A 17,695-nucleotide genomic window follows, 5' to 3' on the forward strand; every position below is an offset into this window, starting at 1 on the left:
ATAATTTAAAATAAATTAAAATATTTGTGACTGCCTCTGCGGCAACCTCCAAGCTGTATGTTTATAGTATTCACATCTTAATAGACAGACAACCCAAAAGTACCTGTGGAAACGGACTGGTTTTGTCATGGAAGCAGCTACAGTCTAGCCTGCTACCTGCAAAGTGTTGGCCCATTAAAGCTAAACGCCTATCATTCCAACAAACAGGTTAAAGGGTTGATTTTATTAAATAAAACCCCAGACAATCTAAAAAGTAACCAATTTGAATGTATCTATGTACAGTGCAGGTACACATCAGTATAAACATCATTCCATGTATAATTTAAAAATAATTCACCATAATCAGCGCAAAATTTGGTATTTTGTGATTTTGTATTTTATATATTCTATACAAAACAAAACAGTTTTTACAAAATAACTTGTATAAAAACTTTAGAAGACACTCACCAGGTCCAAATCATTCTTTATCACATGCGACTGCAAGGGAGAAAATGAAACCGATTTCTTTTATTAAGTTTGCCAGCCAATCACGTTTCAGCAGATGGCAGGAAGTGAAGACGATACTCTTTTACAAAACCAAAAATGGTCAAACACTCCCTGCCTTTAGGGGAGTGATATGACTCATCTATGCCACATGTAGTTCGCATAATGTGGTGGATGAGCAACCTCTACTGTAGCTATTTATCTTTAAATGAAGACCGTAGATCCACATCTTTGCCAAAATTATTTTTAAAAATCTTTGGTTTGTATGATTGATTATTGTACAAATTCATGGTCTATAACAGGGTTTTAATTAAATGGCCCTGCAATAATTTGTTGGGCCAATGTTAATTTGACAAGGTGATGTTATGAAATTTCTGGAATTTATTGCCACATTCTCTCTACATTCCTGACCTTGCTCCAAGCTGTTTCCACATGCTTGGGCCATTAAAGGAGTTCATGGGAGGCTTCCACCGACTTATTGCCAGTTACTACAAAATCAAAAAATGCAACAATAATGCAACAAACACTATATACTGTATTTAACACAAATGTATGAATAATACAAATATGCAAAACCTATGGAAAATACCAAATCTGTTTCTTTGCCTGATTACAATACATACATCTCCAACATATACAACCTTCTCCAACACAATATAATAATATACACTTAACAAAAATATAAACGCAACACCTTTGTTTCTGCTCCGATTTTTCATGAGATGGACTTAAAGATCTAAAATTCATTCCAGATACACAATATTACCATTTCTCTCAAACATTGTTCACAAATCAGTCTAAATGTGTGATAGTGAGCACTTCTGCTTTGCTGAGATAATCCATCCCACCTCACAGGTGTGCCACATCAAGATGCTGATCTGACATCATGAGTAGTGCACAGGTGTACCTTATACTGCCCACAATAAAAGGCCACCCTGGAATGTGCAGTTTTGTCTCACAGCAAAATGCCACAGATGCCACAAGCATTGAGGGAGCGTGCAATTGGCATGCTGACAGCAGGAATGTCAACCAGGTCTGTTGCTCGTGCATTGAATGCCGTCACCAAAGGCGTTTCAGAGAATATGGCAGTACATCCAACCGGCCTCACAACCGCAGACCACGTGTAACCACACCAGCCCAGGACCTCCACATCCAGCAGGTTCACCTCCAAGATCGCCTGAGACCAGCCACTCAGACAGCTGCTGAAACAATTGGTTTGCATTTTTTGGACCTAATGTGCTCTGTGAGTAGAAATGTGCAGAATAAAAAAGCTGTTTGTCTGACGCATGAAGACAGGCACAACAATCAAATTCTCTTCCACTAGATGGCAGGAGTTGGCTAATTACCCTCTATATCTACCTTTTGCCATTCAAACAATAGAATTACTAGGTGTATTACTGTTCATTGCTCCGGGTGTGACAGCGGGCAATATAATGAAAGACAATACAATAAAAGTTATCTTTCCTTTGGATTTACTTTTACTGGGGAACCAACTCTGTTATGTTTCTTGTGTGGGGGAAAAGCTGTCCAACAAAGTCATGCTTCCAAGCAAAGTGGAACACCATCTCCAAACTAAACATCTGGCACTTCAAATAAAGTGCAGAGACTATTGAGAACAGGCAGCTTTTTTTTTTCTTTTTTTTTTTTTTAGAAAAACCACAATAATGTGTGAGAGAGCTTTTGAAGTTAGCTACCAAGTCATCACTAAATTAAAAACGGCCACACACACCCTGGCAGAGACATTAATACTACCTGCCTGCAAAATCAACGTAAATGTGATACTCAGCATTGGTACTCTTAAAGAAAATAACCCAAGCCCCTCTCACAACTAATACAAAAACATCATATGTATTTTTGTGACATTTTGTTTGGAGGTGTGCCGCGGGATTTTTTTCCAATGTAAAATATGTGCCACGGCTCAAGAAAATTTGAGCACACTGCAATATAGTGTAAAGTACATTGTCTAGGTGATTTTACAGATTGTGCAGTTAAACCCTCTGATGTTATCGTTCAGTTCTGTGTCTCCTAACCATATCTGCATGTTGTAGATATTTAAAAACCCAACTTTGGTGTGACCTAAAAGAAGGCTGGTTTCATTTTAGAAACTTCCTCTTAATGTTTATTTCTTCTCAAGGAGGAGCTATTCCCCTTGCCTTCTAGAGATCGAAATCTACATCTACATTTGTGATTCCTTTGTGACAACTTAAACTGTCATTTGTCTAACAGCTCTGAGACAGTGCCACATTTTAATCTTAAAACCCCCACCAGTGATCTTATCTGCTTGTCAAATTGACTTAATCCTTATTGCAAATATAACAGAGGGGTCGGTTCGTTAATGAAGAAAATCAACACCAGCTCTTATGAGGTGTAAACTCATGAAAACAAAGTGATTATACATTTTTTGGCAACTTGCTCCATGGCGGTTGTGCAAATGTGGCAGGAGGACTTGCTGACATGTTAAAGCAACGTGAGGTTTTATTTATAGACAGCAACAGTTCCTTGTTTCAGATATTGATGTATTTGTGTAACATGTGGATTGAATGGTTTTGAATTCCTCAAACACTGCAGAAGCAGTTACAAGAACCACAATAATTACACAATCTGAATTATTACAACATTCATAAGTAACAGCAGTAATAATAATATCTGCTCAAGACTCTAGATAACAAAAACGTAAAATACTGCATTATATAATAAAGACAAGAACAAAATGAAGAACAGATAAGATCTTTATATAATACAGTTTTCCACTACATAAAAAATGTACTGTATTGAACTTAAATACATTATTGACAATAGAAAAAAACAAACTAAATTTTCATATATTTTATAATACAGTGAAGTTTAGTTAACTCTTATTGATTCTTTACTTAAAACACTTCATTCTTTCTATAGTAAGAACGTATAGTATGAACCTTTATAAATATATTTAAGACAATAATGTACTGACACATTATTATTGATTGATTGATTGATTGATTTTTCATAGGCTGATTTTACATTTATGCAAGGAGGTCCAGTGTTGGCACATACTGTAACAGAGAATTTTCCACCATGGGAAAGTCTTGAGGATATTAGGCTTTTCAGTTTCTTGGTAAGGGTACAAGCATACATTGTATTTTTGTAAGTTGTATTTATTTATTTTTTTTGTAAGTTAGACTTTCCAAGGAATTCCTTGTCTTGACACATTGCTGCAGTATAAAAGGCGCCCTCTGCTTCTTTGTTCCAATAAAAGCAAGTCTTGGAGGAATTCAGAGATGTTGGGGCAGCAACAGAACTGTAACTAACTAATGAGGCCGGGGTATGCCAGTTGGAGACTACCTAAATGTTGCCTGGCTCAATTTCTAGCTTACAGTACATGGTGAAAAAACAAAAACCAGGAACATGATGGATGTTGAATGAAACTTGCATGACGAATGTTGCATGAAACACACGAAAAAAAAAACATGCTATTGTATAAGTAAACGAACATGAAAGAATTTAGAAAGAATTTAGATTCGAGAAATTCTGACAAGATGGTATGGGGATATAGATCTAGCTTAGTGTAGATTTTGGCTCCCTGGAGGACCACAAAGGCAGTGGCCATAAGTGGTAGAAGGTACCTCTATAGTCAATACAAGGGCGAAGGGATACGTCTTTTTTATTCCTACCCAAAAGGAACCCACGGGAGAGGCAGATGGGCAGGTAATTCATGCAATGAGAGACTCTGTGATGTATTTGTTCATGGTCTCGCTTTTTTGATGTGCCAGCGAGTAGAGGAGACCACAGAGACAGGTACCACAGAGCAGGTCTATGAAGCAATCATAGGGTTGATAAGGATGAAGAGACATGACTTGAGTCTTGTTGAAGACTTGCTTAAGGTATTCAGCAGGCACGCTGGAGATATCAGGAGTTTCATTAGTCGTGACCAGGATGGAAGACAACGGAACTGCAGAGCAAAGGCATGATGTGGAACATAAGGGACTCCACCCCATGGTAGTGTGACTTGGCCAGTCAATTTGTGGGTCATGAAGTGCTAGACAGAAAAGTCAGAGAACCACCACTGCATGAAAAGAGCTGTTTATGGAGCAGTAAATTTTTGTAAATTCCATTGATTTTCGGATATACAGTATTCAAACAAATACAGACTAAAAATTTCAAATTCCACATTTCCGTATATGTCCGAATCTTTACAGTTTCAGATGTGTGCCTGTTGCCATGGCAGATAATCCTTTGAGGATTTTTTTTCACACCCAAGAGATATTTGCATTTCATACAGTACCTATAGCTCTCTCATGTCAGGTTTGACCTAAAACTTTGGTTCTTTTTTTTTTAGCCCAACCCAAAACCTTATCAGCTGTTGGTCCACCATATGCATTTGCATTTATCTTATTGGTTGGGCTTACATTTTAGCCCACCTACACCTCCAGATATGTAGACCTGCTTATATACCTACAGGCCTTTAATACTATTTACAATATAATTACTTAGACAGGGATAGAGTTTTGATATATTTTATTACAAGAATGAAATATATAAAAGAACAAGTATACAATAGTATCAATAACAATAGTATCCTGTATTTATGGTCGCGGAGACCTGGAGGCTTAGGGCACAAGGCAGGGTACCAATCCATCGCAGGACCCACACACACACATACACACACTCACACACTACGGGCAATTTGGGAACACCTAACCTGCACACCTTTGAACTGTGGGAGGAAATCAGAGTCACTCTGCGACATCACACGGAAGTGATGGGAGGCAACATAGTGTGAGTCTGCTTCCATTCTTTTCTGTAGCTCCTGGCACAGAGCTGACAGTTGTGGGCTTCTGTGTGGAGGTGCTTTAACAACCCAGACTGGCCTCCCATCAATAATGCCATCTTCTTCATCAGACATTAAATCAAGAGTTGCCTAGTTCCAGAGTCGCCATTCTACATCTGTCTGGAAGACCTTCATAACAGAAACTTTTACTTACTAAGACAGCTTATAGCATTTTTAACAGCAATAGCTATTTAAAAGGAGTACAAAGTAAAATTAACAACATTTATCAAATTCCTACTGTATACTTACTCTTTTCTTTTTTTTTTCTTTTTTTTTTGGACAAAGTTTTAAATGATTCCCTCAGTTCAGCTTTGTTAGGCTGGTCCATTAAATATTTTGAACAGAATAAAACATATTTTTAGCAACACTTCATTAAATATATAATCCAATGCCTCTGGGTCAACTTCAGTACAACTCACACATAACTCCTTTAGAATGTACAGTATGAGGTCACCATTTGATTGTGGAGGGAATGTACCCTCTTAAGAGGAGAAACCCAGACATGATTTTGTTAAATTCATAATAACCATTTAATAAACAATATCAAAAAGTTATGTTGAAAAATGTATGTTTATTGTAACCCAGTTTGTGCATCATATCTGTGCAAATTCTTATCATTCATATTTTCCGCCCTCTTTAAAGGGCATCCAAAACCTTTTACTTACAACAGCTAATTCACTATTTCCAGTTTACTATTTCCAAATACCTTCGGATTAGGCTCATTTTATGCAGTGCACAGTAGTATGCGTATTCTCTATGACAAAGAAGATCTCCAGAGAATGATTCCCAGATACTCTGAAGGTAAGTGGGAGGGTTATGACAAGAAGAACAAATAAAAAGAACAAAAACAAGAATAACAAGTTAAGATTTCTCCCTTAGAGAAATCATGTGAACATACATACATTTTCACACTCAGTGCCAAACAAACCTTTTCAATTTTTGCTTCGTGGCTGGCTTTATCATAATATCAGCAACCATGTTCTCAGTGGGACAATACTTCATGATTACCTTGCCATCATTTACAGTCTCTCTGATAAAATGGTACTTGATATCAGTGTGTTTGCACCTATGCCTACAGACTGGGTTTCTGGCTAGTGCTATGGTACCTTGGCTGTCCTCATACACTCTTGGTTGTATGTATTGGTACAGTACGTGTCTATACCCTTAAGTTGCTCTAAGTAGATACATTCCTGCATAGCTGATGCTAAGGTTATGTATTCCGCTTCAAAAGTAGACAATGCCACTGTTGAGGTTTTTTTTTTTACTTTTCCATGAGAACAAAGAACTTTCTTCACTATTTTGAGGTACAGTATTTCATCTGTCTTTTGCATCTGATGCCCAATTATCATCAGGTTGCTGTATACTCTTAGACCTAGTTTTTTTTGTAATTTTTCCTGAAGCATAATTCTTGTTCTGCTGTACCTTTGGGGTATTTGAGCACATGTTTTACTGTTCCAGTGTTAAAAAGTGTGGGTTAGCAAAATGCTGAGATAGTCTACCAATGATAAAACTTAAATCTGGTCGTGTGCAAGTGGATAATTACTAAATGTGGTGGGGTGGTGGACTTTGTTTTCTCAATGTGGGGAAAATCATTGAATTTCCCTACAGTAAATCAACCTTAAAAAGACTGATAATAAATACCGACTACGCCACCCAGGATTGGTTACCCAGGGAAAGATTAGGACACCCAGGTGCCACTCTCTCAACAAGGACACAGAGACGCGGATACTGTACTCTGACAGAAAGATACATAAATCTTTATTTATAACAAATTTCCCAGGTTAAACAATGTCCATATGTACATTTAAAATGAGTCACAGTAAAATAATTAATTGCAATAAAAACAAAACACCAAAAGAAACTAAAACACAGAAACTAAACCAAAAACACAGAAAACATACCTAAAACATTAAACCGGAACAAAAACAGACTAGAACATTAAGCTGGAGCAAAAACAGACTAAAACATTAATTGCTTCACAACTAAAGTTATAATTTCCCAATAGACTCTGCTTATACAACCCACTCACTTAAACAGCAAGCCTCAAGCAAGTCAATTCGTGATTTACACATGAAAGTTTCATTTGCGCAAAGTGGTTAATCACTTGTCTGTGACTCAACTCACAAGTTCTTCCTCAGAACTAAAACTCAACTATATTCCCATCATTACATTAATTACAGCTTTTATCCTTTAATTATTCTTCTTAGTCTTTTTGTAACTTATGATAAATGACCTGAAGGTTTTATATTCATTTTATATTGAATAGCTTAGAGCTTCATATATGTTGAATTATGTTTCTTTCATTTTAAACCTCTCTTTGTTTTAATTTATTGTAGGTGTGCAATAAAATCTTTCAGCTGGATAAGGAAGGGAACGGCATAGATGATTTTATAGATGGTGCAGTTATGCATCCTCCTGTTATTATACTATATAGTGCTATGTAGCATACACCTGCACTACAGCCATAACCAAAAATTTAAAGGATGACACAAACATTAATTTCACAAAGGCTGCTGTGTCAGTGTTTTCAGATCTTTTTGTCAGATGTTACTCTTTTATACTGAAGTATAATTACAAGCATTTCATCAGTGTCAAAGGATTTTATTGGCAATAAGATTAAGCAATGACTCAATATTTGTAGTGATGACCCTTCTTTTTCAAGACCTCTGCAATTCGCCATGCCATGTAAACAATCAACTTTTGGGATACATCCTGACGGTAGGAATATCCAGTCCTGAACTATCAAGTGACTGCCGTCACCAGTCCTCAAAGAACAGCTATATGCATCAGCCAAGACTAGGACGGTCGTTATGGTAAAATTGAACTGTCCTCAGTCACCACATGCATCCCAAGCAGACTGTATGCAGGGCCGCAAAAAAGAAGCGGAGCACCAGGATGAGTCAGAGCTGGCAGCTCTGGAACGACATGTACAACTCGAAAGAGATAGAGTGAGAGAAGACAAGAGAGGAGAAGAAAAGAGAGGAGAAGATAAAGAGAAAAGAGAGATTAAAATGATCTATCTGGACTGAGACAATCCAATATTTGACTCTTGAAACCACAACTGTAATCTTATTTGCCGGTCAATTTGACGTAATCTATTTTGCAAATGTCAAACACGGAAACAGGTAATTGGAAAAAAAACACTAGAAGTTCTTATGAGTTGTAAATGGATGAAAACAAAGTGATTTTATTTATGGTCTTGCCATTTCTCGTTTTCTTGTTTTAACAAAGACACTGATGTATTCGTGTTGCATGTAGGTTAATTCTTTTAAACTTATTTCAGAAGAAGTTACAAGCATCACATTCAACATTCAATCTGAATTATAACAGAATTCGTAAGTAACAGCAATAGTAGTACTATCTATTCAAGATCTGACACTAAGATACAAAAAAATTACAATTAAATATTACAGACAAGGCTGAAATGTAGAATAGATAACAAGATCTTTTTACAACACAGTTTTCCATTTAAAAAGAAATAAAAGCACTACAGTTACAGTTATATACTATAGTGATGTTGAGTTTTTGATTGATCTAAAAGTGCTGATTAATTTCCTAAAACAGCTTATTCTTTCTACAGCAACAACCTATGCATAAACTTGTAAGATTATATGTAAGGCAAATAATGTGAATTATTACTTTTTTCTGTAAGCTGAGATTTAACACCTCCCCAGACATGCAGTGATAAAGTAAGAAAATAGGTTGGTATCAGTAATGACACCCTGTTGTTGATTTTCCTATGAGAGCATCTTTGAATGTTTACATATATTGTGTAAAAAGTTGTATATGGTCAGAATTTCTTCATTGGCAGGTTGAAAAGCTTTATGTGTCCTCACGTGTTTGTGAGTCGGGAAAAATGAAAACTATGTAACGTGAATTTGACTCTTTGACCCCAGGCTGTGGGATACCTACAGGATTTTCGATCTTGTCAGTGTCGGGTACGATTTTAGGTGAATTAACATCCGAAAAGGGCATGAAGGATGTAGTAGGAGCAGGTGATGTGGGAGTCATCGAGCTTCCATAGTCCAGGTTAGGTGTCACATGTGAAAGACAAGAAGATATGCAGCCATAAGGGCATAGAGCAGGGGGTTGAGGCAGCAGCGGACGTAAGCAAGACTGCGTGTGACATCCTCAGCCAGGTGAATGTCAGCCCATAGTTGACATGAATAATCAGATATGAACAATCTGAGAGATAGCACTATGGCGTACGGCATCTGGAGAAGCTGGAAGAGTACTATCAGTGCTACCATGAGTCGCAGTGTCTTCTGTCTACGGAAGCATTTCCCTCTGCCCTGCATCAGGACGTGACCGATGTTGCTGTAACAGACCAGCATGGCGATGCACAGCACACAAACACCTGTTACCTTTGCCACATGTGCCCACATCTTCACCCTCCCATTGTCACCTTCATTCCCTACATACTCGCACTTTGTTGTATTTTGATTCACAGATGTGGACAGGAGCTCTGGCAGGCTGAGGACGATGGAGGTGAGTGCCACTGCAATCACTAACAACTTACTGTAGCATAGCATACTCGGACTTAGCACCTGAGCAGTCCTGGCTCGTACCACAAGCATGTAGCGATCTACACTGATGCAGGCTAGGAACAACAAGCCACCATAAGTGTTAATAGCACAGAGCCCATACTTAAGCTTGCACATCACGTTCCCAAAGACCCAGGTGTCGAGTATGATTTCGCTGGTCTGCAGTGGAAGAGTCAGCAGCAGCAGCAGGTCAGAAACCGCAAGGTAGAACAGGAAAACATCGGTCATGCAGCGCAGACGGAGGCGTCGATACTTGGTGAATTTGACAATCACCAAACTATTCCCAATCACACCAAGGATGAAGGCAATGAGGAAGACCGTGACTTGTACAGCTATGATGGTCTGCCAAGCCAACTCCTGCCTGTTATCTGGCTCACAGATCTCAATAGTTTGAAAGTTGCAGTAGTTACCTATATTACAGTGATAAACAAATATGTAATTCAAATCAACTTTTTAAATCAACTTTTACTCTTCTAATATACAGCCATGGCCAAAAGTTTTGAGAATGACACAAATATTAATATTTACAAAGTCTGTAGCTCCAGTGTTTTTTTTTGTTTTGTTTTTTTTGGACCCCCATTTTTTTCTAATTTTCCACTTGGTCTCAGGTTGTTAGCATGACACAGCACTGACGGTACTGTATGGCTCGCCTTCATACATTTCAAGAAGGCCAGCAAAGAAGCCACTTCTCTCCATAAAAACATCAGGAATGGACTGATATTCTGCAATTCAATGAGAGCCTGCTGAAGGCTGGGGTAAAGTCATTTCCACTGATGAATCTTCTTTTTGATTGTTTGGTGCATTGGGAAAGGCTTGTCTGAAAAAGGAATTGTGAGCACTACCATCAGTCCTGTGTCATGCCAACATTAAAGCACCCTGAGACCATCCATGTGTGGGTTTTCTTCTCAGACAAGGTGGTGGGCTCACAATTTTGCCTAAGAACACAGCCATGAATAAAGAATAGTACAAAAACAATAAAAGAGCAACATAAGAACTGTTCGGTGACGAAGAATGCTTTTTCCAGCATGATAGAGCTCCCTACCAAGGCAAAAGTGATAACTAAGTGGCTCAGGGAACAAACATCAAAATTTCCATGGCCATGGCCATGAAAGTTCCCCAGACCTTAATCACATAAGACCTTGTGTTTAATCCTCAAAAGGTGGGTGAACAAATAAAACCCCAGGCATTGATTATGCAAGGATGGGCTGCCAATAGTCAGGGTGTGGACCAGAATTTGATTGACAGAATGGCAGGTTGAATTGCAGAGGTCTTAAATAAAAAAAAGGTCAACACTGCAAATAATGACTCTTTGCATAAATGTCATGTAATTGTCACTAAAAGCCTTTGACACTTTTAAAATGTTTGTAATTATACTTCAGTACACATACATAGTAACATCTGACAAAAAGATCCTAAAACACTGAAGCAGCAGAATTCATGAAAATAAATATTTGTGTCATTCTCAAAATCTTTGGTCACGACTGCATAATACAACTAACTTTACAGTGCTTAATATAGGCAGGTCAAAACTAATAAATAACAAGTAAATTAATGCCAAGTGCTTTAACAGAATACTGAATAAAGATAAATAAATAGGATCGATTTTTTTGCTGATTATTTTGCTGGCCAAAAGGGGTCATTAGCAAATTTTTGTTTGTTAAGCTCGTAGTCACCTGTGCAGTTATCATAAAAATAACTATAGTCTGTGATGTTTCCAAGAGGGAAGGTGCTGTTTTCATCCATTGCTCTACAACAGAGAGAGAGAGAGAGAGAGAGAGAGAGAGGAATTAAATAAGTATTTAAATGGCTAGGTAGATTTATTTTAATCTACCTTTAATTTAATGATACATTTTAATTATTTAAACAAGAGTCCACAAGTCAAATTGCTCTTGCTGAAAGAAACTGCCTTATACTGTACAGTATGTTTAAGTAACAAATCCCCTCACTCATTATTTATTCGGCTTGATTCTCATAATTCTACTGGTTTAAAATTGACATTAAAATAAAGACTATAAGAAGCTAAAACGTTAAGTATTTTTCCTCAGACTATCGGTTCTACAAGGATTTCACCAGTAATAGTGCAGCTCCCACAAGATTTAAAAGACCAGGGAATGATTTCAGCAGCAAGTGATGTAGAAATAAAAACCCATTGGGCAGAGTGGAATCTGAGAAGAGTAGATCTTTAGGCAAAGTTAGGTCATGCTAGGTGTCACTATTCCAATTCTGACGCTGAAGAAGGCATGAGGTGTCTCTTGTGGTGAGGAATGTTTTGGCCAGACAATAAATGGAGTACAACGTCTCGGGTTACTTTGCTGTTACCCTGTTCCCTGAAAAAGCGCGAACAAGATGCTGTGTGAAAACGCTATGGGAAACGTCTCTATGTTGCCCGGTTGTGAAGCATGTATGTGTCAAACACGCCAAATATATTATATGATCTTTGTCAGGTGACGCCATCTGAAAAGGTGCACCTGCTGGTTATAAATAGGACTGAACCGGAAACATCCTCAGATCAATTTTTGTCGGAAAGGACGTCCACTGGACGTCCAGTGCTTCTTTCCTAGAAGATAGTTCATATGAGGTAACATGGAGGGGATCTACATCTGCCCCACGTAGACTCTCTACTGGTGTCCCGCAGGGCTCAATACTTGGTCCTCTTCTGTTCTCCCTCTATACCCAGTCTCTTGGTAAGGTCATATCATCGCATGGATTTTCATACCATTGTTATGCAGATGACACCCAACTTACTCCCTCCTTTCCTTCCTCTGACACTCAGGTTTCCACCCGGATCTCAGTATGTCTGGCAGACATCTCACCCTGGATGGCAGCTCATCAGCTGAAGCTCAATCTGAGTAAAACCGAACTGTTGTTTATCCCTTGTGACTCATCCCCAGGTCAAGACCTTGTGATATTCCTGGACAACATCCAAATCACTCCTTCAGCCACCGCCCACAATCTTGGGGTAACCGTGGACAATCATCTGTCATTTTCCCCCACACATTACTTTGCTGTAACCCTGTTCCCTGACAAAGCATCTCAACATCTCTCAGGGAATGAGGGCGGCATTCCTCCAGACTCTTTTCTGTTCTGGCACCTAGGTGATGAAACGAACTTCTTCTAAATGTCCGTACAGCAGAGCTTTTGACTATCTTTAAACGACGTATCCCTAAATCTAAGCAACATGTCCTGTTGCTTAGATTTAGGGAACAGTTAAAGGTTTGACTTTACAGTACTTGGACTAATCCCCCCATCATCAACAACACTGGAACAATTTAATGTCAATAGCACAAAAATTTATATGGCTTATTCCATAAATGAGTTAAATCATCATGGAGGTTGCCAAAGAAGGAGAGGGAATAATAGGGAGAAGATCGCAATGCTCACATTCTACCTTAAGCCTGAGGATAGCGTGCTCTTACACCAAACACTGAAAACAGAAAGCGTGGAGATCGCCCTCAGCAAGATATCTTTTCCTCTGAGGCAGCTCTCCTGTCTAACTCTGACAACTTTCTGGTGAGTAATAAGACACTTTCTATTTTCACTTTCTTTTTGCTTTGAAAAGTGCTTGCACACACACTATGCGGTCCTGAAGACAAAAAGATCTGAGGATGTTTCCGGTTCAGTCCTATTTATAACCTGCAGGTGCCCCTTATTAGATGACATCACCTGACCGACGTCACCTGACGTCACAACCGAGCAACAGAGAGACGTTTCCCATAGCGTTTTCACGCAGCATCGAGTGTAGCTTTTGAAAGGGAACATGTCCTGTTGCTTAGATTTAGGGAACAGTTAAAGGTTTGACTTTACATCGTGGGGCAACTTGGTTTGAGAAAGAGATGACCTAGACAGAGAGTTTCTAGAGGCATTTCAGCAAAATGATACAATGACAGAAGTCAAGGTAAAAACAAAAAGACATCAAGAATATAGACAAAAAATAACAATGGATGGATCATGAAAGTTTAGTAAAGACTAGCATCTAGGATGTAAAACATCTTATGGCTACAAGCAAAGTTTAATTTAATTAAATTTTATTTAGATAGCACTTTTAACACTAGAAGCGCAGAGTACCGGTCATTTGACCGCAATGGGGGAGAAAGAAATACTTCACACTCGATCAAATTTCAGGACCCTCCTTCCATGACTTTTCTTAGATCTGTGAGCTTAATCACCCAGCATGCTTATATTTTAAAAAATCGCACCAGTAAAAGCCATTATAAAGCTATTTTGCTCTTATTTACTTGAAATTGCTGACAGCTGCATGCCAGTCATGCCGTTTCCTGCCTTTTCCAACCTGCTTTTCCTCTCATTTCTCCCAGCAGATGGCGCAAGGGAGCGTCATTCAGTGTGTATATCTTACTATCTCAAGTTTTATTTCATATATGCAGTTTATATATACACACTGCCGTTAAAAAGTTTGGGGTCACTTTCTAACTTCATGATCGTTCCTGATTTTTATTTCTTTCTACATTGTAAAGGAATGCTAAAGGCGTCCAAAAAATTCATTAATCTCCTTTGAACAGTTAATATTGAGATGTGTCTGCTACTTATGCTCTGTTAAGACATCATAATGCCTCTAATCTGAGGTGCTGATAAAGTCATTTTTCAGGCTGCTAACTCTAAATAAACTTCTCGTCTGCGGCAGAGGTAGGTTTTGGTCTCGCCCTCCGGGGACGGCCTTCATGAGAGCCAGTTTTATTATGGTGTTTGACGGATTTTGCAAATGCATCTGACAATACTGTTCTTGGAAGAACTATTACAGAAAGGCTGACCTCTGTGTCTTAAAATAGTAACTAACTATTGTTTTGGTTAATGTTACGTAATTACCTAATTCACTTTGAGTTATTTTATAGTTTGGAAATCCCCAGTATTGTTGTAGAATTTAGAAAATAAATCACTAAACAAAATCAATGAAATTTGCAGGAGACCCCAAACTTTTGAATGGTAGTGTATATATATATATACAGATCAGGCCATTAAGAACGCGTGTTTCGAGAAAAGGGATCCCGCGATTTGCCGCGGCTTCTTCATTTAGTATTATTATTAGTAGTAGTAGTGCTCCGAATTTATTATTATTGTTATTATACTTATTGTTATTGTAACGCACCTGCGCGTGTGTGCAAAAAGATGAAGTACAACAAAGAATACAATAATGTATGATATGTTAGCCTAAAACAATTGTTTTATTGTGTTTATGCGCTTTAAATATACACTAAACAATAAACACTGCCTTTTGCAAAGTGAAAGTGAGTTGCGGGTGCAGCTTTTTGATTAAAAGGCTAATAAAAGCGTGTGCAGATATGAGCAGATTTATCAATAAAACAGACATGAAATGCAACAAACACAAAAAATATTTGCTACTCGCTGAATACAACAAAACAGCACACAAAATCCCCGGGCTTTAACTGCGCTTTCTCTATTCATTAGTAGTAGTACTAGTATGTTTCTGTAAACACATCATTGGGTTGTTTATGCTGGGTCAAAATTCTGTGTTATTTCGGGTACTTTAATTACACTGTTGGGTTGCTTTTGCTATGAATACTAAAAGTGCTGCATAAATAAACTCTATGTAAAAATATTTCTTTTAATTAATTTTATATATATATATACCTATAGTAAAACCTTGGATTACGAGTAAAGCGGTTTCCTGCATTTGGAAAACGAACAAATCTTGGTTTATGAGCACGGAGTATCATGGATCATGCATGCGCTTCTTGTTTTGACACCAGGCGTCACGTAATCACAACTGAGCCAACGGTTTTTCTTTCTCATGCGCTGCGGAATTGTGGTTAAATCGTCTCCCCTGCTGGGTCTTAGTGCCTGTCTCTTACTGGTATAATCAACATCCGTGCACGCGTGTATTGTTTACTATAACACTGTGACCACGTGGGTGTGTGTGTGTGTGTTTGGTTGTGTGTGTGTAAAACATATTTTATTTTGTGTTTGTAAGCACTTGTGTACAGCGCGCGTGTACTGTTTTTTTATAACACATGTGTGTGCGCGCGTGTAAAGCAAGAGAAAATCTCATTAGAGGTTAAAAATCCATTTTCTCCCTATTTTAGCCTGTGTATGCACACGCGTAATTTGACACACAAAATTATGCTTTGCAACATACACTGGGGAGGGTGGCTTGGGGCACCGGAAGGGAGCTTCGCCCGAGGAGCAATTCAGTGTAGAACCGCCACTGCCTAGACCTTTTGTCTGCATCACAGTGAACTGAAGCTCAGCACGTCTACTACGTCTTCTTGTTTTAATCTGTAATGTTTAAGTGGAATACAAATTTTGCGTATATGATTAAATATTTCTTTTTATTTATGGACAGGTGTACTATGTTTGATCTGCATTATTGCGAGAGGTGATGACGTTCTGGTGGAATATGTCTGCATTTTATTGATAAATCGCACGCGTTTAACAGCCTTTTGATAAAAACGCTGCCTTTTTTATAAAGTGAAAGTATGAGCCGCGGGTTCACGCACGCAGATGAACAGCTTTATTTTAGTCATAACTTCATAATTACATTCCAGCTATTTTCAGTAACCATTTGCCATATACTGTGTGCTATATTCTATATTTAACAAAACTGTATTGAAACAAAATTGTGTATTTTACTTATTTAATATCGCTTCCAGAACATTGTTATCCATACATTTTATGTATATGGAAAACAGTAAAACCTAAGCACAAAAAGAAAGGACGAATAAAGGAATGTACAAAACATTAACACTTTTAGCGCGTTCAAATAAATAAAGAGTTACTGCATAATGTTTCAAGACAATCTTAATTTACATTTTTCTCATTATATATTTTTACGGGGTGCGAGAGTGTGGAGAGCCGCACCATGAGATGTTTTACTGGTAAGAGCCCTGATGCAGGGCTTTAGAGGTGGTCAGTAAAATAGGAGTTATGAGAATGCTTAGGTCAGTCACGAGAAGACCTTTCCATTTGGAGATAGCATGGGATTATTAATTGAGAGATATAAAAGGAAACCAAAAGAAAACTGAAAACACAAAATAAACAGAGCTCTGCCATCTATGTGAAAACAGATGGGATTCTGGAAACTTAAACAAAAAACTAAAGATCCCTGATGCACTTACCAAGGATTTATAGGAAGAGAGAGAGTAGAGTTTGTGCTTTGCATTGGTCATTACATTGTTTTAGCGATAATTTCACAGAAACGAATTCAGACATAAATTGCTGCTCCTGCTCAATCTGAAGCACTGTCACACTAAACAAACATTCGGGAAGCTCAGAAGCTTCAAATAGAATGAACGAACTAATGAATTTTCTCAAAACGTTATAAAATTAAGTAGAGCTTTCGTTTTTGTTATAATGCAAAGCCCCTAGATGGATAAAAGAGGAGAAAAAAGTCAAAAGTTTTGGGTTATAATGCAAACATGACTTGTTTTTTTTTCTCTTCCTCTGTCCCCTTAGAGACTCTGAAGTGGGTTTTATCTCAGTTAAATATGAAAAAAATATATCGCTGATTATTAACGCGGGAATGAATGGCGGATTGTCCAAGTGCAAGTTGATCTTGGAGCTAAACTATTTGCTTTGGGTCATCTAGCGATAATTGTGCGTCAGCAATAGCTTCCTATTCAAAACAATAGGCGGTCAAATGACCGGTGAATCGCGTTAAAAGTAGGTGACACTGGTGCGGCGCTTCTAGTGTTAACAATTATGATTGTCGTAAAGCAGCTTTACACAATCAAAAGAACTTATGAAAGAATGAAAAGTAAATGTGTATTAATCAAAATAATTAGGATGTTTCTGATGACCGAGCTAAGGGCGACGGTGTCAAGGAAAAAGGAAAGGAAAAGTGTCAGCAGGAAAGTGGAACTTGCAAAAGCTTGAAGAAATACCAGCACAA

At 38.0% G+C, this 17,695-nt stretch overlaps 1 pseudogene; it reads right to left on the bottom strand.

The window, feature by feature from the left end:
- Positions 1–8,968: 8,968 nt before the first annotated feature.
- On the bottom strand, positions 8,969–13,295 carry LOC128520858 (C-C chemokine receptor type 7-like; annotated as a pseudogene).
- Between the last annotated feature and the right edge of the window lie 4,400 nt (positions 13,296–17,695).

This window comes from Clarias gariepinus, chromosome 4, assembly GCF_024256425.1.
Source record: "Clarias gariepinus isolate MV-2021 ecotype Netherlands chromosome 4, CGAR_prim_01v2, whole genome shotgun sequence".
Lineage (NCBI taxonomy): Eukaryota > Metazoa > Chordata > Actinopteri > Siluriformes > Clariidae > Clarias > Clarias gariepinus.